Below are 9,733 nucleotides of genomic sequence, written 5' to 3' on the forward strand. Positions count from 1 at the left end.
CTCTGAAGGCCTTGGATTTCCTCGACGGCAGGCCCCTGCCTGACCCCGTGTGAAACCCCACTGCCCACCCCTCCTCTGTTTCCGACCCATGGCTATGGAGGAGAGGCATTCCCCAGGCTGCCCGGGCAGTCCTGCTCTGTGAGAGGCCCCCAGATACCTCCTCAGTTAGAACAAGAAATGAGAATCCATTTTTTAAGTCACACCTCCTCACCTAGCCTTAGCTGAGTTCATCCTTGACCCTGGGCTGTGCAGAGAGCAGGGGACTTAGAAGGGAAACAGAACTTCTGAAGAATACTCGGTAAGATGGAGTCACAGGGTTCCTCTGCTTCAGAGGTAGAGCAGGGCTGGGGGCAGGGACAGGGTCACAGCCCGGCCGGTCTAAAGAGCATCAGTGATGGACTAGACCTGTTTCCTCCAGGACAGGCCAGATGGGTGGCTGGGGCCCCTGGCTTCTCCCTCTGACATCATGGCAGGCAACGGTGGGGGGAGGGTGGGTGGTAGGGGGAGGGGCGGCTGCCCCCTTCTACCCATGGCAGCTCAGGCCTGGCTCCTCTTGGGAACACACTTCGAAGTCCAGCCAACCCTTCCCCCCTCAGCCAGGGCTAACCTCCTCCACTCCCCTTGTAACCCTCCTCCCCCCAGGCCAAATCTGGCCAATTTGTTCTGAGACAGGGTTCTGGTTTCATAGCCTCATTTGAATTATTTCCAACCAGAATTCCTGCCTCCTCCTTTGCAAGCTCTGCCCTCCCCTCCCCCAGCCTCCCTTCTGCCTGAGCTGCTGCCTCGGCCAAGGCTGGTGTGGAAGGAGAAGGAGTGGACCCCTGCACACACTTGAAATGACAGCGGCTATTTCCCCTCTGTCTCTGGGCACTCCTGGCCTCCACACAGCTTGCAACCCCAAAAGGGAGGCCCTGGAGGCTGCCACTCAAGAGTTCTGTTTCAGGCCTGAGAACGTGGGAGCCTGGGCTCTGCTGGCCGTCCCCACTGGGGCCTCAGTCACCCCACCTGTGCTAGGAGCAGATGCTGTTCTAGAGCTGAGCCCAGAGCCCAGCCCTGCCCACAATAGAGTTTAGCTGCCAAATTAGAGCAAATCCCCATCCCAACTAGCCATCCTCGCCCGCCCCCTTCCCAGCACATTCTCTAGCCCCAGGAGCAGGAAAAGCTCTGTGTTTCAGATGTCATAGCAGGGGTATCAAGAGGAAGCTGTCCCTTATGCACAACCAGATTTGTGAAATAAATTACAGGCAGCCCCTAGAAAAAGCAGGCAGAGATCCCGTTCCCCCACCTCTTTCCAGAGACTGGTCTGACCCAGAGCCAGACCCCCAGGGGGTAGGAGGTCTCTTCCTCCAGGCCCTATGCTCAGAAGGTAGGCAGAAAATATTTCTCCCTTTGTTTACACAACAAAGTATGAGGCCCAGAGATATTTAACAAAATTGTCAGAGATCACACAGCAGAACCGTGAGCCCCAACCAGCTGTCCCACAGGCTGATGTGTCCAGCACACCACACTGTGGGTCTGGGTCACCCTGGAGGACACTCCTCAGCCCAGGAGGCCTGGCCTCCTCCCTCCTAGGAGCTGCTGAGCAACCATCTGCAAACCCCTCCCCCTGGGAGGTGATCCTGGAGCCGGGTCCAACAATCTGTTCTGCAGTTCAGGTGTGTCATTTCCTGAGCCCTCGGGTAGGGGCTGGGGTTGGGTATGGCCCTGCTGGCACCAGTTCAGCATCTTCATTTCACACACGCAGAGCTGGGCTCCCAGTGCAGAGCTGCATGTGGAACTAGGAGCCCTGGTGCTCAGTCAAACTGCACAGCACCCCCCTCCTCCCCGCGCTGCTAGAGTCTCTCATCTCCTCATCCAGGCCCCTGTGGTCCTTGTCCTCAAGGCCCCCTCTCTGGTCAAGTGACAGAGACCCTGGTTCAAATACAAGCTCTAACTTGTATTAGGCATGTGACCTTGGGTTAGTTACTTCCCCGGGCGTCAGTTTCCCTATCTGTAAAACGGGGTAATAGCATCTTCCTCACAACCTCATAGGGTTGTTATGGGGATGAAACTATGTAAAATGTTTCGTACAAGACATAGTCACTCCCTTCTCCCCGCTTCATATATCCTGTGCTCAAGTCCAGGACAAGCCCAGTTTAGGAGAAAGTGCCCCCAGCAGAGTTAGAAACCCAGAGATGTAATTTATAGATGCCTGTGAAACGTAACACAAGACTCTCAGCCTCTGTTCTTCCATCTGAAAACATGTAAACATGGTGGAGATGAAATGAGACAAGGGAAGTGAAAGAAAGTCACAGGAAAGGAAAAGGTAAAAATCCCAGTTCCTGGCTTCTGTGAATCCACATGCTCCACACTGAGGCCTGGCTGTGGGAGAAGGCCCATTCCTGGGCAGGGAAGGAAGCCTCTCCCGCTCTGTCCTCCCAGGGCCATGCTAGGGCTAGGGTCTCCATGACTCATCTTCCACAACAAGAAGCTCTTTTTTTGTGAAACACAGAGCTGGATGCCCTGCCTGCTGGCCCCTGGCCCAGAGAGGGAGCGTGAGTCAGGGGCTACAGGGAGGGTCTGGACTCCTCAGGGGTTCCATAGATAACTCTCACTCCCACCTCCACCCTGATGCCACTTTGTTCTGCTTAGGCTGTGGGAAGGGCTTAGGGGGGCAGGAAGCAGGAGAAGGCTTTTCAAGGAGGTTCCATGAGGCTGTGCTGGTACTCAGAGGTCATGGGGACCCTAGACCTGTAAGGTCACTGTCCCCTCAAACCCACACTTCTTCCTAAACAGACACAGAGTACAGGTTCCATAGATTACCTTCCCCCGAAAACATGACTCATACGCACTTTATTGCTTCTTGAAAGCATTTGTTAAAGGCTTTCCATGTGCCCACACTTTCTTTGCATCATCTTGCTTCATTCTCTCAGTGACCACGTGAGGTAGATGTTATGAACTCATTTTACAGATAAGGAACCTCCAAAAGTCTAAGTGAGTTGTTCAAGGCCACACAGCTCCCATGTAGTAGAGCCAAGAACTTACAATCAGATGCCTTCAGAGATGGATCCTGCCTTTTAGCTCAGCAAGGCCTCATTCCGCTCCGTCTGCCTGACTGCTGCTTCCTAACACCCCTTCTCTGAGAATAGATTTGGTTGTCCTGCCAGACCCACAGAACACCCCTCACCCCTGACACTGTTCCCCTAACACTGTCTGTGATGCCCATTAGTTCCCTACTCTGATCACAACCCTCCAACCCTGGCATCTGCTTGGGTACTGATGCTCCAGGGTTGGGCCTATTAAAGACGCCACAACAGGAGAAGAAGGAGGAGCCCCCACAACAACCACTTGCCTTCTTCCCAGGCTGGTTATTTGAAAGGTGCTTTCCCTGGACATCAAGGCAGAAGAGCAGGAAAGGAGTCAGGATGACGGGATTCATTTCAAATGTCTCTGTACTTAGGGGTGAGAGTAAGTGGGCGAGGGCCAAGTTTTGGTGTCTGGTTGTTGTAATTTTGTGGGGATAGAGGGGAGAGGACAGAACAAATTCTATATACTAATGTGGAAGAAATGACCAAGAGAAGGCATAGATATAACTAAGAGAAAGAGCAGAGACTATAATTTGTGGGTTTTCTTACTCTCTTTCACAGCCCTAAATATAGGAATTCAATCCTCTTTATCCATCCAACCATCTAAACATTCACTCATCCATCCAACCATCCATTCATCCAATCATCCAGCTACCTAATCATCTAATTGTCCATTCATTCATCCATATATCCATTGTCTATCCACTCATCCACCCTATTTGTTCATCTTTCCATCACCTATCCATTTATCTACTCACCCAGCCATTAATCTATTTACCTACTTATTTATCTTCCATCCTTCTATCCACTAATCCATTCATCTATTCTTCCAAATATTCACATATTCATCCATCCATCCACGTATTCTCTCATCCAAACACTTGCTTGCCTATTCTTTTATTTGTCCTACCATTTATACATCCATCTACATATCTATTCACCTGCTCATCATCCACTCATTCAACTATTCTTCATTCATACATACACTCACTTATCTATCCACCTATCTCTCTATCTATCCACCCATTTACTTTCTCATCTACTCATTCATTCATTCACCCATCCATTCATCTACTTGTACATACATACATACATACATATTTAATTCCATCCATCAATGTATTCATCTATTAACTCATTTATATAGAATTGCATAATCTAATAATGTTCTAAGCACAGTGCCTGGTACAGTAAGCATTCAGTAATGGTAATCATAGTAGTTGTTCTTATTCTAAGATTTTATTTGAGAACCAGAACAGTGTGGGAGTAAAAAACATCATCTCTGGAGTAGACTACCTGGATTCAGATCTTGGCTCTGCCACATACTAGTTCTGTGACCTTGGACAAATTACTTGTTATTTAACTTCTCTTAGTCAAGCTTCCCCATCTGTAAAATGGAAATGGTGAGAGTACATTTCCATTGAGAGGCAGAAATGTAGGATTGTTCTGAAAATTAAATAAATTACTAAATGTAAAACACTTAGAATAATGCCTGGCACATAGTAAGCCCTCAACACATTATTATTATTATTATCATCCATCCATCCCACAGGCATTACTGAGCCCCTATCTTGTGCCAGACCCTGGCACATCTCCCTGGGAAATATGCATTATAAGATACGGTGCCTCTTTTAAGGAGCAGAGAAGACAAACAGGAACATTTACAATGCAGTGTGATAAGAACTCTCAGAGAGGCATGGAGGATGCCTGTAGGAGCAGGGAGGGGACACCCCCTCAAATACCCACCCCAGCCTCTTCTCTTCTCTTCTCTCTACAACTCTCCTGGGCAGTCCTGCCCACTCTCTGCATGTCATCTCTGGCCTCCGTGCTGTGCCTGACACTCTGGCTCCGACCTGGGTCCTGAGCTCCAGATCCACGAATTCAATGGCTTTATGGGTATCTCCCCTTGAAAGCTTCAAACTGAACCCATTGTTCTCCACACATATTGCTCTTCTTCCTGTACCTTCTGAATCCATAAATGGTGCCAAAGTACACCCAACTGCCCAGTCCTCAGAATCACCACGCTTAGACATCGACTGTCTCTCCCCTCTCACACCCAATCAATCACTAAGCATGTTACTACTTACCTCTGCGAGGTAAGATCCCTCCTACCTGCCCCCTCTTTGTCATCTCAACTGCCCCTCTTCCTCACCCTATTTCCACCCAGGACCTCATTACTCTTCACCTAGACTGTGACCTTCTCCCCTGCCTTCCTGTCACCATCTCTAGCTTCCAATCCACCCTTGACACCTGCCTCACTCCACTTCCCAAAAACACTGATGTCACTCTCCTCTTCAAAGTCCACCAGTGACACCTGGACTGTTCCTGTGTCACCATGTTATTTATCTTCCTCCTCCACTGAAGTGTAGGCTTCTAGAGGGTGGCTCACTTATCTCCATTGCCTGGGGCTCAGTGCCTGGAAGAAGGTGCAATAGAGAAAAGTCTGTACCAGCTGCGATGGGGGAATTTTACCAGAAGTCAGCAGCACAATAATTGCTCAGAGAGATCATGCTGGGACTGTTTGGGAGTAGGAATAGTCCAGATTGGGCAGGAAGAGAAGTATATCCCAGAAGGCCCCCAGCCAGAGAGAAAAGGGGACCAGAGATTTCAAAACTAGGCAGACAGGAGGAAGTGATGGGAGCCTGGATATCATTGCAATCTTGGAGGAAATGGCTTAGTGATAACCAGGATCAAAGTGTAGCCCACTGTGCTGCTGGAGGCCAACTGGGAATAAAAGAGGAGGTTACTAGAGGTGAGAGGTCAACATCTGGGTATAAAAGCCAAGAAGCTGGACTTGGCCAGGTACCAAGTCCCAGAAGAAGCCTGACTCAGAAAGGATGGCAGAGGTCAGGATGGGAAGCAGGCAGTATAAGGTAAGATTTCAATATTTGAGTAGGTAGCTTCAAAAATAAGTGGAGAGGATGATGGGAGAACAATGCCTGGGAGTGGTGCAGGGGGTGGCTGTGGGGGAAGGAGTGGCAGGGTGTGTGGGAGTCAGTGGTGTCTGGAGAAAGCCAGCTCCTGTACCCCCCACATTCCTTCAGACACACCCGTTCCTGGTCCCCTCAGGCAAGTGCCACCTTTCTCACCTACTCTAAGTTCAGTGCCCAGGGAAGGGAGCATGTCTCCTGCCTCTCCCTGTCAGGACAGGACAAAGTGGGGAAAGGGGTCTTCCCTGGCCCCCAACAGACAGGGTCAGGGCAGCCTCCTCTGTCTGATGTCACAGCAGGCCTCCAGCCAGATCCTGAGTCTGTTTTCATTCCTGCTCCATGAGATGGGAATAATTAATGAGAAACAGAGAGGGACAAGGAGGGGAGGTGGAGGGACAGAGCTGCTTGCCTGTCTGTCAGACCTGCGCCCCCACCCCCGAGCTGGAACCCTACACCATTCCTGGACTGGATTGACAGTGCCTTCAGCACCTGGGCCCCCACCCTTCTACCTTCCCTCACCCTGGCTCTCCTCTTCTCTCTCCCCTCCCCTCTCTGAGAAAGGGAAGTCCAGGCAGCCTTTGCTCATGTGTGCAGAGCCCCCTCCTAGGGGGGAGGGCATCACTCGGAAGTGGCCCAGGAAGGGCCTGGATGTGTCATCCAGGTGCAGCATTTCTAGATTCCCTCGGCCCTCTTCCAAGGTATCCTGATGTAGAGGGAGGAAAACAGAAGCATGGATGGGTTAAGTCGGATTCAGATCTTGTTTTGCCATTGACTGACTCTGTGACCCCAGACAAGCCATGTAATCTCTCTGAGCTCTTCTGTGGAAATAGGGGTAGAGTGAATCATGTTCTCAGACATGCTTGAGGGCAAATGCACCTTGTAGTAGAGAAGAGGTAAAGCAGAGGACTACAGAAGTAGCAACTTACGGGGTGCCCCAAGAACACTGTGGAATTGTAGAACTGCTGGGACCAGATGCCCAAGACTGGCTCTCTGGGTTATGGGAAGCAGATGGCCCCAACTGAGGATGAATTATGGGGAATGAAAGGCTTGTTCAAGGTCATATATCCATGACTGTGTTCCTTCCCCATCCTCTGAGTTGGAATGAGGAAGAAACAGGGTCGTGGACATATGACATTGACCAATAGACTGCCCTGCTCTTACCTGCCCCAGGATCTTTGCACATACTGCTCTCTCCCTTCCCCTCTTGCTAACTACTAACAGTCACCAAGGCTTACTTCAAGTCACCTTCTTGGGCAGTCTTCTTTGACAGAATTCCTAGCCTGGGTCCCTTCCTTCTAGTACCTGGTGCTTAACTAGCTGTAGCACTTACCTCATCATATCATATTAGTTGGTTTATATACAAGTATTAGTGTCCCCCTCTGAGCTATGTGTACCTCCAGGGAGTGGTGCTATAGCCGGTTTATCTCCACTTCCCGAACTCCACACTCTGGGACTGGCATATGAACAGGCTTAATGAAGGTCTGTTGAATAAATGAATGAGTAAGGGAGGAAGTGAATAAAGATATACTCAGGATCCGATGCCAAAAGGTTTAAAGGTACCTGGATGGTAATGGGGGCCCCAGCTCCCTCTCCTGGGCATCAGATAACTGGTTAGAGGACCCCCAGCCTTGCTCAAAACTAGCTCAGGTCCCTAGAGGTGTGATTTAGTCCCACATGGGTAACATTTACCTTAACTTGTGATTATATACATTTCTTTGTATGATTGTTTGAACAGCCTCCATGTCCCTATTAAACTGAGGTCTTTGAAGCAGCAGCTCTCTCTGTTCTTGCTCATCCCAGCATCACTAGTGTCCAGCACAGTGCCTGGCACATAGTAAATATGCAGTAAATATTTGAAGAATCAATAAATGGGAAGAGCCCCCTCCAGGAGGGAGAGCGGGATCATTGGGCTAAAGGGAGAACTGAAGAAACCAGGCTTCCTCAGCAACTTGCTGCATTCTTTACCCATAATGAGCTTCTGCACTCACACTGCCTCCAACCACCCAGGCCCCAGCAGCCTTTTCTCAGGAAGTGGGCCAAGGCCCCGGCTAAGCCTGCATCAAAGTGCTCAGCATCCCCAGGGGTGGAATGGGGTTGGTGGATTTCCCCAAGTGCTTTGGTTTCTTCGAACCCTGCTAGTGCCAAGCACTAGTCAGCGTTTTCCTATCTGTTCCTGTATTTTATTTAAACTTCATATTAATAAAAATAGTAGCTGACATTTTTGAGTACTTACTATGATCCTGGCACATACTTTACATATACCAACTGATGGATGTCTGTAGCAATCTCCTGAGGTAGGGATGATCACTGTATCTTTGTGTAGATGAGGCACAGAGAGGTCAACCTGCCCAAGGTCACAGACTGGGAAGCTGGGCTTTGACCCTAGTTCTGCCTGTACTCTAAATCAGCGGTCGCCCACCGGTGGTCCTCGGACCACTGGTGGTCCGTGAGGTCCGAAAGGTTGGCGACAGCAGCTCTAAATCTATGCCTTTCCCACTGCGATACCCTAGTTGCTCCAGATTTTTCAGGTTCTAATCCCGGGTCTGGCCATCCAGGCTTAGATCTAAGGGCTGCTCTCCAGGTTCCTGCTCCTGGGGCCACCCTGGAGGAGAGGGAAGCAGTCAGGGGCTAGAGCAGCCTAGAGCAGCCTGCTCTCCTCACCTGTCCCTACGCTGAGTTCAGGCATAGAGGGGGCACAAAATGGGTCATTTGGGCCCGCCACTGCCTCTCTGGGGCAGATAGGATAAGGGGGGTAAGAAATAGCTGCCCACCCCCAAACCTCAACGGCCCCCCCACCACCACCACCACCACCACCACACACACACACTAGCTTCCCTTTTTAAGCACTAACTTGGAGATCTAATCATTTATCCCCAGGAGTGTGTGTAATTAACCAAGACTGGGCAGATTAAGACCTCACTTCCCCTCACTCCTTACCTGCCTTCAGGAAAGCCAGGCCCCTCCTGAATACCCTCATTCTTCCTTTGCACGGCCCACCCCTCCTTGCACCCCTGCTCAGGGTCTGAGGACTCATTCAGGTTGCTGGATTGGTTGAGCAGCCCAGGTAGGAATGCACTGCAGGGATGTCTTTTGTCCTTCCTTCTTTACATCCCTTCCCCCACCTCTTCGGGTGTGAGGGTTGGAAGGCGGGGCCAGGTAACTGAAGACGTGTGAACCTGAGTAAGGGAGGTGACTTGGGGACATGGTGCGGGTGTGGCTTTGGTAAGTGTGGCGTGCCCCAGCCCGCTGTTTCCGTGTGTGAGCGAGGTGTGCAAGGGGGTGGGGCCTCCAGGCCATCTGGACGCACGTGGAGGGAGGTATGTGCGGTGTGCTGCACCAGGCACACAGAGTACCTTATGCACTCTGGATTTCTGGGTCCAAGACGTCCCTCGAAATCTCCGGCCTGGGGGGCACACGCCAAGTGACCCTGGTCACTGTGAGGCTCCCGGCCCCCACTTCTCTGGTGCTCCAAGTCCACGATCCCGCCCTCCCTGCGGACCCAGTAGGGGGCGACGTCTGACCTCTTCCGGCAGAGCCCCTATTCCATACTCCCGATAATATGGTTAGAGTGGCGGGAGAGGGCGGTGAGGGGGTCGCTCCAGGAGATCTGGGCCACCGACCCTCTCCCGTCCCGGAGCCTGAGAAGTAGGCAGTGGATCCTTGCGCAGAAGCTGGGAGTGGCCCCTCCCCTTTATCTGGGCCTTCACCCCGGGAATGCGGCGCGAGGTGCGCCGGCCG

Source organism: Myotis brandtii, unplaced genomic scaffold (assembly GCF_000412655.1).
Source record: "Myotis brandtii unplaced genomic scaffold, ASM41265v1 scaffold118, whole genome shotgun sequence".
Lineage (NCBI taxonomy): Eukaryota > Metazoa > Chordata > Mammalia > Chiroptera > Vespertilionidae > Myotis > Myotis brandtii.